The 21,844-nt window shown below is 37.8% G+C and overlaps 1 long non-coding RNA gene across 1 annotated transcript in view; it reads right to left on the minus strand.

The window, feature by feature from the left end:
- LOC150065007 (uncharacterized) overlaps positions 1-19,672 on the minus strand; it is a 148,815-nt gene extending 129,143 nt beyond the window's left edge. The window contains exons 1-2 of the long non-coding RNA XR_016534891.1: positions 19,538-19,672; positions 9,219-9,295 (exon numbers count right to left, since the gene is read on the minus strand). This is a non-coding gene — a long non-coding RNA (uncharacterized LOC150065007). The remainder of the gene's footprint in view (positions 1-9,218; positions 9,296-19,537) is intronic.
- Positions 19,673-21,844: the final 2,172 nt, after the last annotated feature.

The following is a 21,844-nucleotide window of genomic DNA, read 5'->3' on the forward strand; positions in this document are numbered from 1 at the left end:
CATGCATGGAAACCTGGGTTCGATTCCTTGGTACCACATACATAGAAAAAAAAGCCAGAAATGTTGCTGAGGCTCAAGTGGTAGAGCTCTAGCCTTGAGAAAGTCCAAGGACAGTGCTCAGGCCCTGAGCTCAAGCCCAGGGCTGGCAAAAAAAATCCATAAATTAATAATCAGCAATGATTTTAGAAATAAAACAATTAATAGCTGTTGCCTCATTTCCTCAAACGACTATTGATTCAGCAGATTTTGTTGCAATACTATTTGATCTTAAATATTTCCAACCCAAGCAACACTAACACATATCTTACAAACCCATCTGTCCATCTCTGGTGTAAATAACATTTGTTTTTGAGCAAAAGCAAACACAGACAATAAGTTAAGTAATTAAGAATTGTAAGTGTTTAGTTTTCTCTAACACAAACTCACAATTCTCAAGCCTTTTGGGGGCCTTTTTGACTGCAAGTTCTCATCATCACCTTCTGCTATCCTTCTCTTGAAAAATCAAACAAAGACTAGTTATAGCAACATCTGACTGAGGCTGTTATTCAATTTGTGTTAATAGAGAAGGCTATTTTAAATAGCTGAAAAATAATAAAAGTAAAAATGGCTGGTGACACATCTCAAGGAGTGCCTGTATAGCCCATGTAAAATCCTAAATCCAAAACCCAGTGCAATGAAAATAAGAAATAAAGAAATATAGGTACTTCCAGATCCTTTGCAGCAATTAGAGGAAAACTACTACATTCTGCATAATGAAATATACAATCACTTGACATTTCTTGGAAAGGTACTTTTCGTGCCCATCTTTGCTACCTCTTAAATAATTAAAGTCATTTGTCTTCTAATAAAGTTTTCTACAGAGGAACAAAAATATACATATTTGGTTTGGGGATGTAACCTATTTCAACATGATCTTCATCCATCTTTGCGCAAATGACCTAATTTCATTTTTCTTTTGTCTGAATAATATTCATGAAGTATATACATATACACATATACAGTATGTATAGAAACATAATAAACTTTCCAAAAAACTTTTTATAGGCCTATAAAATTTTAGTAAGAAACTTGAAGAAAAAATATTAAGAAGGAAATGTTCTTGGTCAAGGCTTCTTTCACGCATTTAAATTCAAAATATCTCAACCCAAATTTAATAATCTGACTCCAACATTACATATCAGACAATGCCTCACAATCTAGGATACTTCATAATCAATTGAGTAATAACTGAAAATCAGATCATGCTTTTGAGAATAAAAAATTACATAAAGTTCATTATCCTTTAATGATAAAAAAAAAAGGCCTCTTGGCAAGCTAGTAATAAAACAAACATACTCTTCTTTCTTTGAAGCTATCTAGAAAAACTTTTCATGAGAAAGCTGAATGGTAAATTATTAAAAGCCAATCACTTCTCATTCAAGGAGGACAAAAAATGTTTGAGATCAGCATTTCTATACAACATTACTCTAGAAAATGTAGCCCGATGGTATTAGGAAATAAAAAGAAAAATAAAATACTGTAAAGCATCAGCTTTTATGCAGAAATGAGGTATCTATGCTTAAAGAGAGAATTAGTTGAAAATATTAGCATGGATACTTGATAAAATTTATATGGTGAGTTTGAGCTAGATTTCTGTATGCTAGTGATAAAAAATTAGAAGATTATTCAAAATAACAAAGATAGTCAAAGATTTTTAATTATTTTCTTTTTGCCAGTCTTGGGCTTGAGCTCAGGGCCTGAGCACTGTCCTTGAGTTTTCTCAAGTAGAACCCTATACAACTTGAGCCGCAGCACCACTTCTGGCTTTTTTCCGTGTATATGGTACTGAGGAATTGAACCCTGGTCTTCAAAAGCATGCTAGGCAAGTACTCTACCATTAGACCAAACTCCTGGCCCCAAGGCAAACATTTTTTTAAGCAACTTGCATGACAACCAGAATGAACAACAAATAGAAGTGTGTTAAGCTTTCCATTCTTACAATAAATACTTGAAATATTCAGCTTCTACCGAGAAAAGGCTTATTTTGGACATATGTGTAGTGGTACATGCCTGGTTAGCATCCTTGCTCAGGATCTGTGGCTGCACAATGTGACACATCATGTGTGGGACCTAAAGGAGCAGAACAGGAAGGGCCTGGGCCCCATGGTTCTCCTCAAGAATGCTTCCCTGTGACCTGAGGCTCCCCAGCCAAGCCTCACCATGCAGGTCTTGGAAGGACCCGGAGGGGCAAAATGACTGCAAGCAGAATGCGGGATGGCAGGATTTCAGACACGATAATTATTAAGTGGACAAGAATGGCTTAATCAGCAAGAAAAGAAATATATAATAAAAGACAAAAATGTAATAGGAAAAAAGTGGCGGGAAATCTTACAAAGTCTAAAAAAGCACAGGAGCTAGGATAAAGAAGTACTTAAAAAATAAATACAATGCTGTGAACACACAGCTGGGTGCCAGTGGCTCATGCCTATATTCCTAGAGACTGAGGATTGAGGTTTGAAGCCAGCCCAGACCAGAAAGTTTGTGAGACTGTTATCTCCAAATAACTGCCAAAAAGCCAGAGATGGAGCTGTGGCTAAAGTGGTGGAGTATAGCCTTGAGCCCAAACCTCAGAGACAGAACCTAGCCCCCTAGAGTTCAAGACCAAAGTAGTGGTACTTTTCAAAAATCCTAAAATCTTTAGAACCACTATGGATTCATCAGTGCGCACAGATTAAATAAGCTAGAGTGAATCCGTACAATATATGTAAGTATAGAAACGATTCCTTAAAAATAATGAAACAGGTGTGTATTTGCTGCTACTGAGTAAGCAGTAAAATAATAAACTATTTCAAATTTATGTATGGAAAATGAGTCAATGTATGTCTTCACTATTTACAAAGACATAAGCTATTACAAGGTCAGATAGGAAAAATTGGCTGAAACTAATTTCAGGAAATAGTAGGACAATGATCCTATAGTCAAAGATTCATATTTTCTTCATTAGTATCCTTTGCTTTCATTTTCTGTATTTTTTATTATATGCAAAATTCCCTTTCTATTGGAAAAAGCTGTGCTACACAAAATCTCACATAGGTAAAGAAGAATACCATGGCTGTAATATAGAAAGGAATCACATTTTGTCAGTCATTGTTATAATACCTTCTATATTTGGAGCTTATTTGTAACTAAAGCTATAATTCAAAATCTCTTAACAAAAGTGGATTTTTTGTTTATCAGTATTTTACACACTCAAGTGTTATCATCAGGCAGAAAAACCAATTGCATGAAATTTCTAGTACTTCCTGGATTTATCTTGCCCAGAAATAATGGAGGGGGTGGGGAAAGTCTGTGTCAAACATTAAAAATAAAGATTAGTTGAATCTCTTCTTCGGAATGCATAAAAATAAAAGCAAACAAAAGAAATAATTTTAAAATTCCTATTTTGAGATTGCCCTCTCAAAAACTGGAGAGGTTATTTAATTCCATTTTTTTGTCAGCTGTTCATTTGAGGTCAGAATTTCTTCAGTTCCATAATAGAGCTTGCCACTCTATTTTCCGAGGCACCAGATGGTGGGAAAACATTTCACAAGTAAACCATTTTATTTGAGTGGAACTGAATTAGCTTTTCCAACCCACAATTTCCAAATACAATGTCAGAAATGAAATACACCCTTCTATACCTTTAGTGATGTGGGTCTGAGAAAAATCACACCACCCCTCAGAAAGACAGTCTCTTCTGTGAAATAAGGACCCCTCCCTCCCCCATGCCTTCATTGTGATATCCTAGAGACTGGGTCTCACATGACTCCTTCCTCTCAAAGTCCCTGTTTGTGGCCTGGCACAAATCTCAGCATTCGTGCACAGTAATGAAAATATACTCATGCCCAGACCTTTGCAGAGGTCAATCAAATCAGTGTCTCTTGCCCTAGGCCCAGACATGCGCATTTTTCAAAGCTCCCTGTGTGATTCTTATGAGCAGCTAGAACTAAACACCATAGACTAACTCTGCACCAGTGTCTATCAACATCCTCCAGCTGTTAAAACAATGACAATTTCATTGATAAAACACCAATGAATTTGCAAGGATCCACAAGTAAACTGAGCAATAATTTGCTGGTAGTGAGATAGGTTCACCCTGTACATGTTAGACTCAGGAAACAAGAACTGCCTACGCCAACCTGCTCAGATGCTACCTTATCAGCCTCGAGCTGTGTGGCAGGGAAAAGTGACATTTTGAGAGGAGAGTGGGATGGGGAGTAGGAGGAAAAGAGCTTGTGTTTTTAAAAGTAGAAAACCTGCCATTGTTTTGATGTAGCTGCAAAGACTTATAACAAATGAACGTGGCACAGATATCTGTTGTTACAGAGCTAAGTCAACCCTAATAGGGTATATTATTTTTTTCTATGACAATGACAGTTGCTTCTTTCCTATCTGCTTACATTAGTCTCTGCTGGAACTCTCAATTGTTCTTTACTTGCTATCTTTTCCCACAATAGAGTTACTAATTACATACAAAGAAAACTTTCAAGCTGCATACGTGTTTATGCATATATGTATATTATAAAATTAGAAAATAATTATGGAAAAAATTTCCCCCATACATATAATATTTGACTATTTGCATTAGAACATGAGTGCCTTAAGAACAAGAGCTCTGTAATCAGTTATCTAACAAATCATTGAATTTCTCTTCTATACATTTCCAAAATAAGAGACCTACCCATAAGGCAAAAATGCATTTTTTAATTGAGTGATGCCATATACCAAATAATAGCCCAATAGATTAAAAAAATACAAACTAGGGAAAAGTGAAATATTTTGAAGGATTAAAAATGTAATGAAAGTATTCTCCTCAAGAACAGGGTATTCCTCACAAGAAGTCTTTCCCATATGTTGGCCTCACTTATTTTAATTAAAATGAATTTCTCTCCAACACTGCAGACATCCTCCAAAATATTTTCCCTGGCCATTCCATAGAGATCACTGTTACTCAAACTGGTGTCTAATTCTCTGCTTCAGCTCTGATTCCTCCCTTTAATAATTGAATTCTGAAGGTTGTTTTCTAGCCTTCAGCGATTCTTCCAAAAGGAAGTGAACTTGTAACAATGTAAGATAAAGCTTTCCCTCCCCTTTATCTCTACATTCCTTAGAGTCTTACCAAAAATCTTGTTTACTCCTAGGGGCTACAACAAGCGATCCTTTCTCTTTGTTTACAGGAGAAATCGCATATGGGTGTTGTGTAACATGTCATTCTATTAGTAAAAGCTGAGTCTGACCTTGCTCCAGAACCCCTATACCTATGCTCCTGTTCTTTTCAATTGTGTGTGTGTACAACTTTCATCAGAAAAATCTCTCCAGTGGTATGCTCTAAAATTCACTTACAAAAGATTGCCCAATACCATGTCAGGTGTGTGTGTGTGTGTGTGTGTGTGTGTGTGTGTGTGTGTGTGTGTGTACATGCACACTAGTCTTTGTAATTGAACTCCAGGCTTTCTACTACTTGTGCACCAGCTCCACTTTTGCAGTATAGGTGGTTAACTGGAGACTTAAGGACTTTTCTTTTGTGGGCTGGCTTAGATCTCAGCCTCCAGTGAAAATAGGATTACAGCTGTGAGCCGCCAGCAACCTGTTTTTCATCTTTTCCCTCTCCATAGTTTATTATTGCTTTATAAATTAAGCATGCTAAATGTGAGTCACTTATACCCTTGCTGTAGTTTGGATATTCTCTTAGGAGTGCTTTGTAATAACCGTTATTGGATACAACACATCCTCTCTCTCCAGATAATACCTCCAGCATCTGGAAAATCTCATTTTCTTCATTAAAGCATCGGCTCACTTTAAGCCTAAATTTTTACTTCAGATTCAAAAGTAGAGCTTCTTCTTTGCTCCTCAGGTTCAAGGCTGATCTAAAGTTTGGCTTCAGCTATTAGAGAAGAAACAAAAACCCATTTCTACCCACTGATATTTCCTAGTGTGACCCAGCCCTGGTAGATAGCCCTTCTCCCTGGTCAGCAAGCTTATCCCAACACTTGCCCAATAGGCTGGTTTAGTCAATTCTTTTTATTCTAACCACCCTCCTGACCATCGCCCCCCACACTGTTTCTACCTACAGCTTTCAGTAGTTCTTTTTTGTTTTTTGAGAGCAACATCTTAAGTCAGTTATAGTAAATATTAAAATGGTGTCCATTAAAATGGACTGTATGAAGTGGCTTGTGGAGAAGTAGCTATCTTCCCTGGCCAAGAGCCTTTCAAGATCACCTAAGCCTGGCTGCACCCCACCTCTAGCCCCTTATAACAAAATATGGACACTGGCTCTTCAAAATAGGGACATGTAGACTGACCCATGGCCTCAGCACTCAATTTTTATCATTGTTATCTTCACCCAGCTGTAAGTGGTCAAAAGGCAATGAGGAGGCTCTATGTACTGCTCCAAGCTCAGGGGGCATATTCCCCCGAAACTACTATCTCCTCAGCTCCAGGAATAACTCTCAGGGGGGCCAAAGCCTTAGTAACCATTAAACCCTGGTGAGGCACCAATCTTCCTGGCACAGGCATCACAGTTTTTAGTGATGAGGCCACAATTGCTTGGCACACAGGGAGAAAGCAATCCCTGCTCTCCCTGAGAGAGATTTCTGTCACAAAATCTGCTTTGGAAGGTGTGACTTTCTCTTAAATTGGGATACTGGTGCAATGGTCGCTGAACTAGATTTCTTCTTCCAGCAAATTCCACCAGTTAAGTTTAGCAATTTTCTTTAGCATGTGGTGGATTATTTTCACCATTTATAAACTGAGTTTAGAGATTAAGAATTGCTACTGAAAGATCCAAGCTAACCCTGTTATAATTACTGTTCTCTTTCATTTCAATTTTTTTCTGCATGATTGTTGTAATGTAGTGGTGTGTGTGTGTGTGTGTGTGTGTGTGTGTGTGTGTGTGTGTGTGTGTGTGTATGCATGTATGCATATACAAGTGGGCAATTTAGTATGAAGGCTTGAACTCAGATGTCCCTTAGCTTTTAACTCAAGGCTAATGCTCTACCACTTGAACAAATGTTTCCACTTCTGGATTTTTGCTGGTTATTTGGAGATAAAAGCCTCATGGATTTTTTTTCATGGTGTTGGCTTCCTGGGTTGCTAGGCATCACTGGCACCCAGGAACATTTTTGATGTTTAAAGGATACTTTGTCTAGTCACTGTCTCATGTCTGTAATTCTAGCTGTTCAGGAAGCTGACATCTGAAGATCACAATTCAAAGCCAGCCTGGGAAGGAAAATCTTTGAGTCTCTTTAATTAATCACCAAAAATCTGGAAGTGGAGCTGTTGGCAGAGGAAAAAGGCAGAGGAGGAGGAGCAGCAGCAGCAGGAGGGGGAGCAGAAGGGGGAGCAAGAGGAGGAAGAGAAGTGGAGGGGGGAAGAAGAGGAAGAGGAAGGGGGAGGGGACAGGGAGGAGGGAGAAAAAAAGTGAAACAAGTAGGACAGTGCCCAGGCCCTGAGTTCAAGACCTAGACTAGGCATGTGTGCATATACGCACATGCATTTGTACATGCTCTCACACATGCACACACCCACAGACACACACAGAGCTACGTCCTATTTTAGAAATACTCAGTCTAACACTGAGAAATCTCAGAAAAAGATATATTCTATGAGGTTACTGTATCTGACTTTGTTACCTGGTATATTGTATATACATTTATTTGTTTATTTGAAATAGGAAAGGGAAGGGGGAAAACAAGATGATTGGGATGGGGTTTGGGAGAGGGAAACAGGGACAAAAACATAAGAAAGGGTATCAAAGTGTGAGAAATAATGCACCTACTATCTGGTGAATGTAACTAACTCCTCTATACATTGCCATGATAATAAAAAATAAAATGCAAAAAGTATTTTAGTATTATAAACTTGAATACTTTAAAATGGTGTACACATCATGTATTGTAAAGAGGAGGAAATCTGATAGTAAATAAACATGGAAAAATATGCTAAAAATATATATACATATATTCTAAGTACCATTTACATGTAAACGGAGCTAATAAAAATGACTTGACATGGCCTTTATGAGATCAAAAGAGTTAATCAATAAGAGTTTTAGATAAGTATTTTAAGTCTGTGCAAAGATTAGTTTGTATATTAGATGTAATCTGAGTTTAGCAAAAATTAAAGACCAAGTTATTAAAATAATTCTGGTTTGGAAATGTTGACCTGAAAGTATTATCAGTGAGGATATATACTTGAATATATTCTGAGGTAAAAGGAGGAGGAGGAGAAAGAAGAGGAGTGGTGGTGGATGGAGAAAAATAAAATGATACTACCAGAAAATGTACATTCAGATGATAATAGAATCCCTTCTCGTTCCATAAGCTATCCATATAGGTCTTCAATTCTCAAACGTTTATTCAAATCCCTCCTCCACCATGCCTTGTCCTATTCCCCAAGCATCTATAAAATGTTTTTTACCAAAATGCAAAAAGTGCCATATACTTAGTTTCTCAGCTATTTTATGCATTTTTGTCTCTCCAAGAGTCTGTGTATCTATCTATCCATCAATCCTGTGGTTGTTATAATGCATGTTAGAGGGTGAAGTTCACCAGTGACATTAATGGAAATATATTCATTTCACTTCATTTTAAACGAAATGTGTTGAAAACTCAGTCTGAAAAACTTCAAGGTAAAGCCATTTCTGTAGCAGATTGGAAAAAGTTGTATGAAAGTGCAAGATGTAAAAAAAAATCACAAATTATATGAAAGCCTAATACACAGAAACATGTCAAGTAAATAAGCCAACCTATATAATTCTTTACATTTCTATTGGATTAGAAAATACCATGAGGCCTTTTATTTATGGTGTGTGTGTGTGTGTGTGTGTGTGTGTGTGTGTGTGTGTGTGTGTGCTGGTCCTGAGGCTTGAAATCAGGGCTTGGGCACTTTTTGAACTTCTTTGCTGAAGGCTACTGCCATAATACTTCTGCCATAACTCTACTTTGGCCTTTTCTTTTTTTTTTCTTTTTGGCACTTAATTGGAGAAAGAGTGCATTAGACCTTCCAGCTCAGGCTGGCTTTGACCAGGATCCTATCTCAGTCTCCTGTGTATCTGGAATTACAGGCATGAGCCTATACAACTTCATATATATTTAGGAAAACATAAAGATATATTATTTGCACACAAAAGGTGATAAAAAAAAATAGTCAGGAAGAAGTTACCATGCATCAGAGACCAAGCTACCAGTGATACCATTTACCTTTCTGCAAGATAGCCTTCACTGGCCGAGAGGAAACAGGATCAGGACCAGGCTCCTGCTTCCAACTGAAGATATAACTGGCAGAGCAGAAGGTGGGCAGTTAGACAGTTAATTAACGGCTCCCTCCACAGGCACGCCTCCCAGGAAGCTCCACCCCCTCCCGCAGTCCCCGCCCCCTCCAGAAGCTCCGCCCACTCCACCTTGGGGGAAATTCAATTTCCTTGAAGATGGCAGTGTGCTCTGTGCTGAGTCTGTTTTCGGGTATTTTGCATTGCCAAATCAATTGAACCAAGCCAGTTGGGATTATGTGAAAAAAATGGTGTGATGATGAATGAAGCTGAGAAATAATGAATTCCCAACTGAGATACCTCTTGGTTTCATGTTATGTGCTCTAACATCTAATTTTTTTTTTCTTAAGGCCATGTACCTTTCGTTTACATAGACTGGATGGCTATCTCATCTATACTGCAAAAAAAAAAAAAAATAGCTATGGCCCCCAGAAGAGAACAAACAGCCTCATAGCAAAATGTGTAGAGGAACTCAGGCAGGGTGAAAATGAAGGCATGAGGCAGAAATAGATACAAAATGAATTTAAAAAAAAAAAAAACATGGCCAGTTAACACATGCATTCTAGTTAATACTAATTCTTGAAAGTGTGGAAAGCAGCAGCAGTAGGGGACTATACACAGGTCTCAGTTCCCTTTCAGAAGTTTTCTAGTTAGATCACCTACTCATCTCTCTCCTTCACTCTCTCCTTCTCCCATCTACCTCCTATGGGTTTCTATCAGTAACATCCACAACGGTAACTTGACTTGCCTTTCTACTAATGTTATTTCACTGGCCACAAAATGAAAATCAATACTTGACACAATCTGCACCTACTACCAACATGTATTACTAGTATATTGTGCTTGAACATTTTACATTTTAAAGCCTGATCTTTAATTCTTATAGTTGTGAACTGAAGTTACGACTATTCATAATCCCCAAGTAGGTGCACTGGGAAATGAAAACAAACCCATCCTGTAAAGACTATCCAACTATAGTGTTGAGTTGTGAGCTGTACCCAGATTTCGCTTTACCAGGTTTTTGAGACATAATTTATATACTATACACCTTAGCAAAATAACATGCCCAACTCACTTTTCATATAGTTAAAGATATATAGCCATCAAAATTAATTTTAGAATTTTTCAGTACCCTAAAAAAAACCCATTATGGCTTAATCATCACTTTCCCACTTCTCTAGCCCTAGCAAATTAGTTATAACCTGTACTTTCTCTCTCTCCCCCCTCTCTCTCTGCTTCCAATCTACCATTCAGCCACATATATCAATGTTATACTTCTTTATTTTTAAAACATAAGAAATCATGTGTATTATCTTTTTTTGACTGACAGAATTGTGTTTTATTGATTCACAGTCTCATAATAGTAAATATACTATTGATAATCTGATAGATCTAATTCAGTAGATGGGCACAGTCTAAATTTATAACTCCAATTTCTAAATAAGTAAAACAGACCTTCGTTTGATCATATTTCCATTTCTTCATTTTAATGAGTTTCACTATTTTATTTTCATATGTGCATATGATGCACTTTGATCATATTTAGGGCTTCATTTATTTTCACGGCTACATAATATTTCATTGTACTCATTTTGTTTACCCAGGCATCAATTTATGAATATTTAAGTTGTTTTTTAATACATTGGCTACTTTGCATATTGCAGTTATGAATATTCATGTATAAATTTAGGTCTAGCCATATGTTTTTTTTTCTCCTTAGTATACTCTTAGGAATGGAGTTTCAGGCTTTTAATAGTAATTAAATATTTTAACCTTTCAAAAGCTATTTTCTGAAGAGCTTGTATCATCTTATATTTCCACCAGCAAGCAGTGCATGAGGGTTCTAATTTCTGCACAGGCTCATCAACTTTTGTAATTATCCATTTATTCAACAGACGTTGAGTGGGTGTAAAGTAGTACCTTATTTTTGCTTCTATTTGCATTTCCTTGATGGCGATCTGTAGGCTTTTCTGTAAGTGCCTCTTAAAACATTTTCTCTGTGTTTCAGTTCCATGTTGAAATTCTTGATCTTAAGGCAGTTTATAATAAGTAAAGTATATGCCACGAGTACATATTTATTTCTCTGAGCTCATTTATGTGATGACAATAAAAGTTAGAATACATAACTTGCTATTCACAGTGTCTTGAAAATAGTTTTTTTTTATACATAGGAGCTCACTGTTTCTCTATGCCTTCACTTTCATAATTAGGAAATATTTCATGTACTGGGCAATTTTTAAAGAAAATCTGTGAAATGTATATCCCAGATTTGTACAAATTTGTTGCTAAGCATGCTCAGCCAATATTTTGATTTAGGCTTTGAGTTCTCATAATGGATCAGCGTCTTTCCACAGTGAATTATTCACCCTACCCTAAAGACTACAAATAAACATTCTCCATGCAACATGACAATGAGAAATGTAATTTTATTGTAAAACAGCATCCTCAGTTTTCCGAGCAAAAAATGCTTATCTCATGTTGATATGGCTGCAAGCAAGGTTTACCAGCTGTACAAAAATCTGAAAGGAGCCACTGGATGCTTGTGACACTTTGTGCCTCTGAAGGGCAGCAAGAGTCTCCTTTTTGCCTCCACAGCCCTCTGATTCGACCTAGTACTTCCTGCTCATCAAATCTTGGGAAGAAGCAGCACAAATTGACAGATAATGCCCCTTATTTCCATGTTGAAGAAAGGTGCATTTTCCTCCAGATAAGTAGTGTGATGACACTGATCCATTCTGACAGGCCAGCTGATCTAAAATTACTCAGCACACATCGCCACTGGCTGGGAAACTTCTCCCAAGAGCTTTGGCCAGAACTCTCCAATCCCCCGGGTGCTAATTAAAATTTACTGGATAATATTTGCAAAGCTCAATGGCCCTAGTTACAGCAATTATCAGTTACTAAATGTTAGTGCTGGAGATGTCACCTGGTGACATTTTTTTTTTAATCCAGAGGATTTTTCCCCTCCCTTGATTCTTTCCTTTTGCTTCAAGAAGCCGAATGAACTAATGTCTCAATTTTCTCTAGAGAAAGAGAATAATTACCATTCTACATTCACAATAATTCTTTCCTATTGGACCTCTAGTCACTGAGGCATCTGGATTTTAAACATAGCACCTAATCTCCTACTAAAGAGAAAAAAGGCTTAATTTGAGGTCCATTTCTAAGCCATAAACATATAAAGGGTTCTCTTTGCTCATCCATATTCCTCAGATGATTTCATCAGCTTACATAGACATAAAAATGGTCTAGCTAAGCCGTCCTCTTTTTTATTGTATCTTATTATTGGGGTAATGTATAGAGGGGCTACAGTTTCATCAGGTAGTGGATGCAAAGGAAGGTGTGTGTCCCTACTCTGGGACTTGAACTCAGTACCTGGATTGTCCCTGAACTTTTTAAGGTAAGGCCAGTGCTCTACCACTTGAGCCACAGTGTCACTTCTAGCTGGCAATTAATTGGAGATCAGAGTCTCACAGACTTTCTTGGATTTAAATCCTAGCTCTCAGATCTCAGGCTCCTGAGTAGCTACAATTACAGACCTGAGCTATCAGTGATGACTACAGGGTGATATTTGTAAATAGAACCCAATCAATTATAGAAATGACTGCCAAACCCATCACTGGCAACTGTCGGACTACCTTGTATGAGGCTCTGATCCCTGCCTTTGTTGACCATGAGGCGTCAATTGTTGCATTGACAGATGGATGTATTTGCTGTGCTTAATTGAATTTGGTTTTTTTTTTTTGGCCTTCATTAAGCAGATAATCTGTGGCTAGAAATAAGGTGGTCCAGATTCTCTGTCTATAAATGACCTTACAATTAATGGTTAAAATCAGAAAAGACATCAAATTCTAGGGAAGTGGACTTAGACCTCCATCCCAAGGGTTTGATCAACTACATACTGAAAACAATCAGAAAAGAATTCTCCTGGGCAGGGAATTTGGCCTAGTAGTAGAGTGCTTGCCTAGCATGCATGAAGACCTGGGTTCGATTCCTCGGTACCACATACATTGAAAAAAGCTGGAAGTGGTGCTGAATCTCAAGTGGTAGAGTGCTAAGCCTTGAGAAAGTCCAAGGACAGTGCTCAGGCCCTGAGCTCAAGCCCAGGACTGACAAAAAAAAAAAGAATTCTCCTGTATTGAGCATGTAAGGGCTTTTTATTTTCAGTAGTTCTTTCAAAAATATGTAGCATAATAGCTACTCACTTAGCATTTCCATTGTATTAATTATTATTGATAATTAAGAGATCTTTAAAGTAGATGACCACAGATTATTTTCAATTAGGGTATCTGTGGATTATAAGGGTACTCAACAGAACTTTACGTAAGAGTCTAGAGTATCTATAGAATTTTGGTGTCTGGGGGGAGTGTTTCAAGAACCACTCCCCAATGGATATGAAGGGAAGACAGTATAACTGAACTCTGTTATATATCATGGTAGCTTCTTTTGCACTTTGCTGTATAACAATGGTAAATTTTTGCCAAGAACAAATATTCTCAATAAGTTACTTTGACTCCAGGGAGATATTTTGTGGAATCCTTAAACTATTTTCTTGGCATAAATGCTTAGTGCTTCAAACAAAGGTGTATCTTTCTTTGCACTGGTCCAGCTATCATGTGATGTTGTACTGTGTGTGTGTGTGTGTGTGTGTGTGTGTGTGTGTGTGTGCTCACATGCATTACAGTTTGAACTCAACACATAAGTGCTGTCCATTAACATTTTTGCTCAAGGCTAACACCCTACTACTTGAACCCCACACCTCTATCTTGGCTTTTTGGTGACTAACTGAAGACTTTCCTTTTGGATCACAAATTTCAGATCTCAGCCTCCTGAGTAACTAGAAATACAGGCATGAATCGTTGGCATCTTGCTCTTGTTTTGTTCTAACTTCTGATCAAAAGATAAAAAGAAATTTTAAACTCATTTAGGTCCAATAGAAAGAGTTAGTTCCTGGAATTAATTAGAATTATTAACTAACTTTTGTACATCCAGTTGCCTACAATTGTAATCTGAGAGCATTTTGAGAGAAATTCTAGTTTTATTTTTTAAGTATATGGAATGCATATTGTATAACTGAAAAAACCCTGACATATTCAAGCAGTTTTCTAAATCAGATCTGCTACATATTATATGTGATCTAGGGATATTTTTAATACTGTAAATTTCCAAATTACTGAAAAGCCAATGGAAAATGAAACCTGAGTCAAACTTGGACCTGTAAATTTTTTTAAATGTCCCATCTGTGATTCTGAGCTGACAGCCAGGTTAGCAATAACCATGTTTATGTAAAAATTTCAGATTTTTAACATACAGTTGAGGTTAACCTAATGAAGTCTGATCCTGCCATCTACAGCATTTTACTACTTTTTATAATCTGTCTTAAATTTAATGTATAAATATTGACTGAAAACTACTAAAATCCTGAAAGTTGCATTGACTTTAACAGATTATGCACTTGAAGCATTTGGATCTTTGAAAATGGTCTTGCTAAAATGATATGTAATGCATAATTTAAAAGTTTAGGATTTTTATTATTTACATATTTTTCAGTGGGTTCTATAGTATACCTATCTAGGTCTGGGGGAAATCTAGGGAATGCAACAAATGAAATTATTATCACTATTATTATTTACAAAATTTAGAGAATTAGTTTGTAGGTTTTAGAAGAAATTATATTCCTTTGCAGTGATGGTTGCTGTCAGTCAATAAAGAGCTTCCTACTGGTTGCTAGTGACTCACACATGGAATCCTAGCTACTCAGGAGGCTGAGATCCAAGGATTGTGGTTTGCAGCCAGTAATGATAAGAAATTTCATGAGACCCTTAACCAGCAAAAAGCTAGAAGTAAAATTGCTGTTGGACCGGGAATTAGGCCTACTAGTGGTAGAGTGCTTGCCTAGCACACATGAAGACCTGGGTTTGATTCCTCAGTACCACATGCATAGAAAAAGCTGGAAGTGATACTGTGGCTCAAGTAGTAACGCTTTAGTCTTGAGAAAGTCCAAGGACAATGCTGAGGCCCTGAGTTCAAGCCCCAGGACTGGCAAAACAAACCAACCAACAAACAAAAATCCACTCTTTATGTGGTAAATTGCTAGCTGGCCTTGAGTAAAAAACATAAAAGATAATGCCCAAGACCTTAGTTGAAGCTCCAGTATTGGCACACACACATACACACACACACACACACACACACACACACACACACACACACACAATCCCAAAATCCATCTAGATTCTGCACTTCAGCATAATTTATTTTCAAATATCTTTCCTATGAAAAAAAACATTTACCTGTATTCTGTGTTTGGGGAAGCTATATACGACCTTCATTCTGATGCATTCCTCTCATTTGCATTCTAGTTCACTTGTTATATAGGTAGTCTCCCTCCTTTTTTGCTAACTCAAGCAACCATAGTCAATTTGGAATATGACTTAATTTCTGGAAATTTCATCTGTTCCTTCCTACCTATCCTCTGCTTTTACCACCAAGCCCCCAAATTACCCAAACCTTCATCATGTGTTTCTATATAAACTGCTTATGAGCTTACCACTCTATAATTCACACTTTGCTGCATTACAGCTGGCACTGTATAGCTATTAAAACAGAGTGGACTGAGCTCATTCAGCCACTATTACGCCAGCTAAAAACAATCTATTGAAATGAACAAAATTCTGCTTTAAAAGAGTTTATAATGTTACGGGGAACTATAAAGTTAGGCTTTGAGCACAAAGTTCTGATGAATTTCTGAAGGATGGGAAGCTGATAGGAATGAAATAGGAACAAATACCGAGTAAAGAAATATATAAAATCAGGGTACTTTTAGTAGCAATTGGGAATGTAAAAATTTAAATTTCAACAAAATACCATCCTCATATTAAACTTGGGGAATTAAACACAAGGATGGTATTTACCATTTGTGAGACTTATTGTACTAGCTAAGATTCCTAGATGAAAAATTTGCCATGATGTATCAAACTCTACAGTGTGAATGACTTGTTAGCTCAACGTTACATCAATGATTGCACTTCCAGGAATTTATCCTATAACCATGCCATGCATGAATGAAGGTAATTATGCAATAGTTGTTCAGTGAAATTTTTAAAAAGAATTGAGGAAGTTAACTAAGGAGTTAGTAGAGAATAGTTAAGTAAACATATAGGGATAACAATTAATAATTAAAACAGGGATATATATTGAACTATAAAAATCTCCATGACATAAATGTCAAGTACAAGTTTCAGTCCAATGCTAGTGGCTCACATCTATAATTAATCCTAGCCACTTAGGACTCCTGAAAAGTCAAGTTCAAAACCAGCTTAGGCAGAAAAATCTTCCAGATTTCATCTCCAAAATAACCAGCAAAATAATTCAGGATGGAGGCAGGGCTTAAGTGGTAGTGTACAAGCTGTTAAAGAACGATCTACAAGTGCATCCTGAGGAAGGAGGGAGGGAATGAGAAAAGAAAGGAGGGAGGGAAGGAAGGAAGGAAGGAAGGAAGGAAGGAAGGAAGGAAGGAAGGAAGGAAAGAAAGAAGGAAGGAAGGGGAGGAGAGGGAGGAAGGGAGAAGAGAGGGGAAGAGAAAGAAAGAATACAACTTGAGTCATAATTTAAAATCTGTGACAGTTGTGTAAAATATATACATGTACACAGTAGAATTTATTTAGAGAAAGGATTAGAAATATTTGCATCAAAATTGAAACTGAAAATAGGACAGGCTATTTTATATTCTTATCTCATGATTATGTCTAGTACGGCTTGCATCTTTTAAATCTACATTCTTATGCCTACCTCTTTCATAATGAGAAAATATATTCATATATCTTACAATTTATATACTCTAATGCTCAGAGATAATTTTTATGCTTATATTTTAAATAGAAGATCACACACCTAAATTCTCTATTTATTTATTTTAAGACAGTTGGCTAGGTAACCAAGCTGTCTTCAAACTCCCTATTTTTCTGCTTCAACCTATAATTACAGGCATTTGCCATCACATCTGGATTCTGGTTTAACTGCAACAGAAAGATCTTCATTTACTTCAAAACGTTTACATTACCACATAATATGGCAAGACTAAAAAAATGGTAGTAAAATTATTTTTAAAAACACATTGAAATTTAAATATAAATTTCTAAATACAAAACTACCCTTAATGCCATTATCTATCTAAATGATAGCGGAAAAAAATAAAAAGGTGGAAACAAAATAAGTGTTTTGTGATCAAGAAAGAAACACTACTATTGCTTTTTTGCCCCCAAATTGATTTTTCTGTGATTAGTTCCTCTAAAAAAAATAAAAGAATCCATGAAAACAAAACATTCAATATATTTTCATGAGAAGAAAAGTAATTAGGGTCTTCATTTTTTTCCATTTTTTATCATGGTAATGTATAGAAGGGTTACAGTTACATTTGTCAGGTAGTAGGTGCATTACTTCTCACACATTGATAACCTTTACTTATGTTTTTGTCCCCATTTCCCTCCCCCTCCCAATTATCTTGTTTTCCCCCTTCCCTTTCCTATTTCAAATAAACAAACGTATATACAATACCAGGTAAGAAAGTCAGATACAGTAACAATATGAGATTAACCAAAGGACAACAAAGGAGAAGAGAAATAACCTAGTACATTAAGAACAGCAATCACTCAAGCTAAAGCTCTAGTTTTCATATCCTAGAGATCCTTTCATTTAGTCTCATCCTATATGACCTTATGTATCTGGGTTTTGTGCGATTGTAATCCTCTGCTAGGACAGGCCTAGTTGTGTACTAATTATTACAAATAAGGGAAACCATTAGCCTCTTTATTTTTATAGCATTCTCTGCAAGTGGAGAGACAGAATGAGGGAATCCAGTTATACGGCCCACTTCACACAGAGGGCTATTAGTGAAGAATATGAATTAAGTCACCTGTCTAATTAGTATATACTTCCAGAAAAAAAAATCCAGTATTTTGCCTATCTTTCTTTTGCCAAAGACGTGTTATCTTCATGCATCCTCTTTCATATTAACTTATAATTTAATAGTAGATTTTCTTCACTCAGTCATGACTAGCAGCTACAACAAATGTTCCTAGTTTTTTCTTAATTTTTTTTTAGTCTCCACCAACAACACACCCTCACTTAAAAACTCTGTATATGTAGTTCATTCTTCACAATACCATTATTGCCCTTTGTATTCTCCTAAAGATAGCTTGAAATATTTGCACAATTCTGGTAAGTAAGTTTTCTGGTCATTGTCACATGAAATCATATACTCAATGTAAACTTTAGAGCTTGCTTGTACTTCCCTTTCCTTTTAGCCTTAAACTTGGCCTTGAGGTAAACATCCTACAATAATACAGGAAATGGAATTAAAATGGTGATCTTAAAGTTTGTGAAACTCAGCAAGTCACCTGCAGTCCTAACTACTCAGGACATCTAGCTATGAGAGTCATAGTTCTAGTCTAGCTTGAGTAGGAAAACTCAAATGATTCTTAACCCCAATTAAGGGGTAGAAAAAGCATAAATAGAGCAGTGGCTCATACCCCAGCTTTGAGAGAAAAAATATGGGTCAGTTGAGTTCAAGCCCCATTACTTGAACCAAAAGAAAGAGGAGGAGGAAGAAAGAAAGAAAGAGAGAAAGAAAGAAAGAAAGAAAGAAAGAAAGAAAGAAAGAAAGAAAGAAAGAAAGAAAGGAAAAAGAAAAAAGGAAAGGAAGGAAAGGAAGGAAGGAAGGAAGGAAGGAAGGAAGGAAGGAAGGAAGGAAGGAAGGGTCTTTAAAAAGTTAAAATCTAAAGCTATTTGGTAATATGAGGGCGATTTTTCCATTTTACACTACTGCTATGTATTGAACTTTATTCTACTGACATATAGGTTGGTAGAATAGAAGCAAGATGTAAGATATAGACAAATATAGATGCATGACTGACTTTTTGATTGCTTTATGATTCTTCCAAATATAGTTGTATAATATCTATGTTTGAATTATTAATTAGTATTCATTAATAATTAATATTAGTTATTAGAAGAGCATATTAACTCCCAGATTTAATAGAAGTCTCTTTGCTCACAAATAGGGCATAGCCAGCCTCTTGCCTCCATTCTATACAGGTGCTTGTAGAGCCATTCTGTGTAATTAGGAGGAAAAATAAAACTTGCCATGCAATTGAAGTAGTTTAACACCTACTTCCTCTGCCCAACCCTGAGGTCCCGGTACCCTGATTAGTGTCCATTTACTTCTCTCTCCAGCCCAACTAATTTCTGTACCTGCTATTACACAGTCTTCCTTCCATGCTAAGCACAATCTCCGTTCAAACCCTGAACATTTTATTCCTTCTGCGGCTGTTCCAGGCGAGTCTGAACCAGGGCAAGATGGTTCCCTGAACCAATTACTATAGATTCATTGTGCCAGCTTGGAAGTGGAGGTCACAGGAATGGAATTAAGTAGTCAAAACACAAAGACTGGTTCCACTGAAGTCACAATGGCAAGGGAATTTTCTCTACGCCTAAGAAGGAGCCAGATGGGTGAGAATTTGCTCCAGGCACTAACTTGACACTCTGTGGCATTACAGATGACAGAGCCAGTGCACCCTGCAGCATCCCACTGGCCACGACGCTCTGTGCATTTGGCATCAGGGACTCATTCAAGAGTTGGCAGCTTCCCTTGGTAGACACCAGCTCAGGAAACAGAAGGGGAGGAGGAGAGTCTCCCTTAATGTGGCCAAGAAGACTGTTTAAAAATACAGGAAGCATCCCCTGAGGTCTCCTAGAAACAGGGGACCAGGTGGAATAAGAGGAAGGAAGAACCTGGCCAGGGATAGGACACTGAGTGAGGAGCCTGACCTTATTTACAGTCTTCAGCTGCTGTGGTCTGGGAGACAGTGACTAAGTCCCAAGGCTTCTTTCCACTCTACCCATCTCTCTATTAAATTCCAGTCTCTGTGCTTTCAGAGCAAATAATTCCACCTCATGCTGTCAAGCCCTCTTTGATCCTGGTGACCGGGAGGATGAATCATCTGCTCCCCTCCCCCGGCCAATCCTTCCATAGCCCAAGGCACAATCAATTTCAATATTCAAGGGAAACAGACCACACAGGATCTACGGCCTCTCTCTCCGCAGGGACCTGACATATTAACTGTTGTAATGCCTCTAATTCACTCTATTTACTTTGGGATCGGCCTGTCTCTCAAGCTCATCATTTTAACCTATACCTTGGGGTGTCAGGACGATTTAGAGTGATGGGGTTGTGGGGGGGGTCGATCCTGCAGGCACTTACGTGAGGCTAGATGAGGGAGCTGCTACAGGGAGCCCACGTTGCTTGGGGGGGGGGGGGGGTAAAGATGACTAATTCCATTCACGTCCCACTCCCCTGCCTTGAAATCTTCCCCCTGTCGGAGGGAATGAGACTCTGCTGGTGTCACAGCTTGATGAATTGGTCCAGTGGAAGCATTTCTTCTTGTCATGAGCAGAGCCAAGTGAGAGGAGCAAAGAACAGCCCTGGAAGGGAGCTAGAGGAGGCAGGAAGGGGAGAGAGGGAGATGAGCTGGGAGATAGCCTCAACCGGATGCCACTATTTTAATTCCTACATATTTGCAGCTTTTTGAATCTAGATACGGGCTGCTGAGATGATCTCATTACATTTAGGGGAAAATTATAATTCTCAGTGACACATTCAAACACAAGCAAGCAGAATTAAGAACAGGATTTACCCCACTAGGTAAAGGGGCCACTACAATGAGATTTTGCAGTGGAAGGGAAAAATTGGGCTCATTCCCAAAATATAGAACAGACAAATGGGAAAATAAAACCAAGGATCAAAACCCAAGTCCCCAGATGGAAATTTTCTACAGCCCTGAGGTCTCAGGGCTAAGGTAGAATATGAAGATCAAATATCAGCTGAAGGAGGATTTGGAGATTAATCAGCAATGGAGGCTAAGAGTTTCTTGTTAAAGTGACTTAGCAGGACTTTTTAATCAGACTGGCTTTTTTTTATAAGAAAATAGTACAGATGAGCCCCGAGCAGTGGCTCACACCTGTAATCCTACCTACTCAGGCTGAGATCTGAGGATCAAGGTACAGAGCCAACTCAGGCACAAAAGAACCTGAGACTCTTATGTCTCTAGAATATTGGAAGTGGGGCTTGGCTCAAGGGTAGGGGAGTGGCCTTGAGCTGAAGAGCTCAGGGACAATGCCCAAGCCCAGGAGTAGGGTGGTAGCCTTGAGCTGAAGACCTCAGAGACAAAGCCCAGGCCAAGTTCAAACCCCATGACACACAAAAAAAAGAGAAAGAAAGAAGGAAGGAAGGAAGGAAGGAAGGAAGGAAGGAAGGAAGGAAGGAAGGAAGGAAGGAAGGAAAGGAAGGGAAGGAAGGGAAGGAAGGAAGGAAGGAAGGAAGGAAGGAAGGAAGGAAGGGAAGGAAGGGAAGGAAGGGAAGGAAGGGAAGGAAGGGAAGGAAGGGAAGGAAGGGAAGGAAAGGAAGGAAGGAAGGAAGGAAGGAGGAAGGAAGGAAGGAAGGAAGGAAGGAAGGAAGGAAGGAAGGAAGGAAGGAAGGAAGGAAGGAAGGGAAAGGAAAGG

This window comes from Megascapheus bottae, chromosome 3 (genome assembly GCF_031878675.1).
Source record: "Megascapheus bottae isolate mThoBot1 chromosome 3, mThoBot2.hap1, whole genome shotgun sequence".
Taxonomy (NCBI): Eukaryota; Metazoa; Chordata; class Mammalia; order Rodentia; family Geomyidae; genus Megascapheus; species Megascapheus bottae.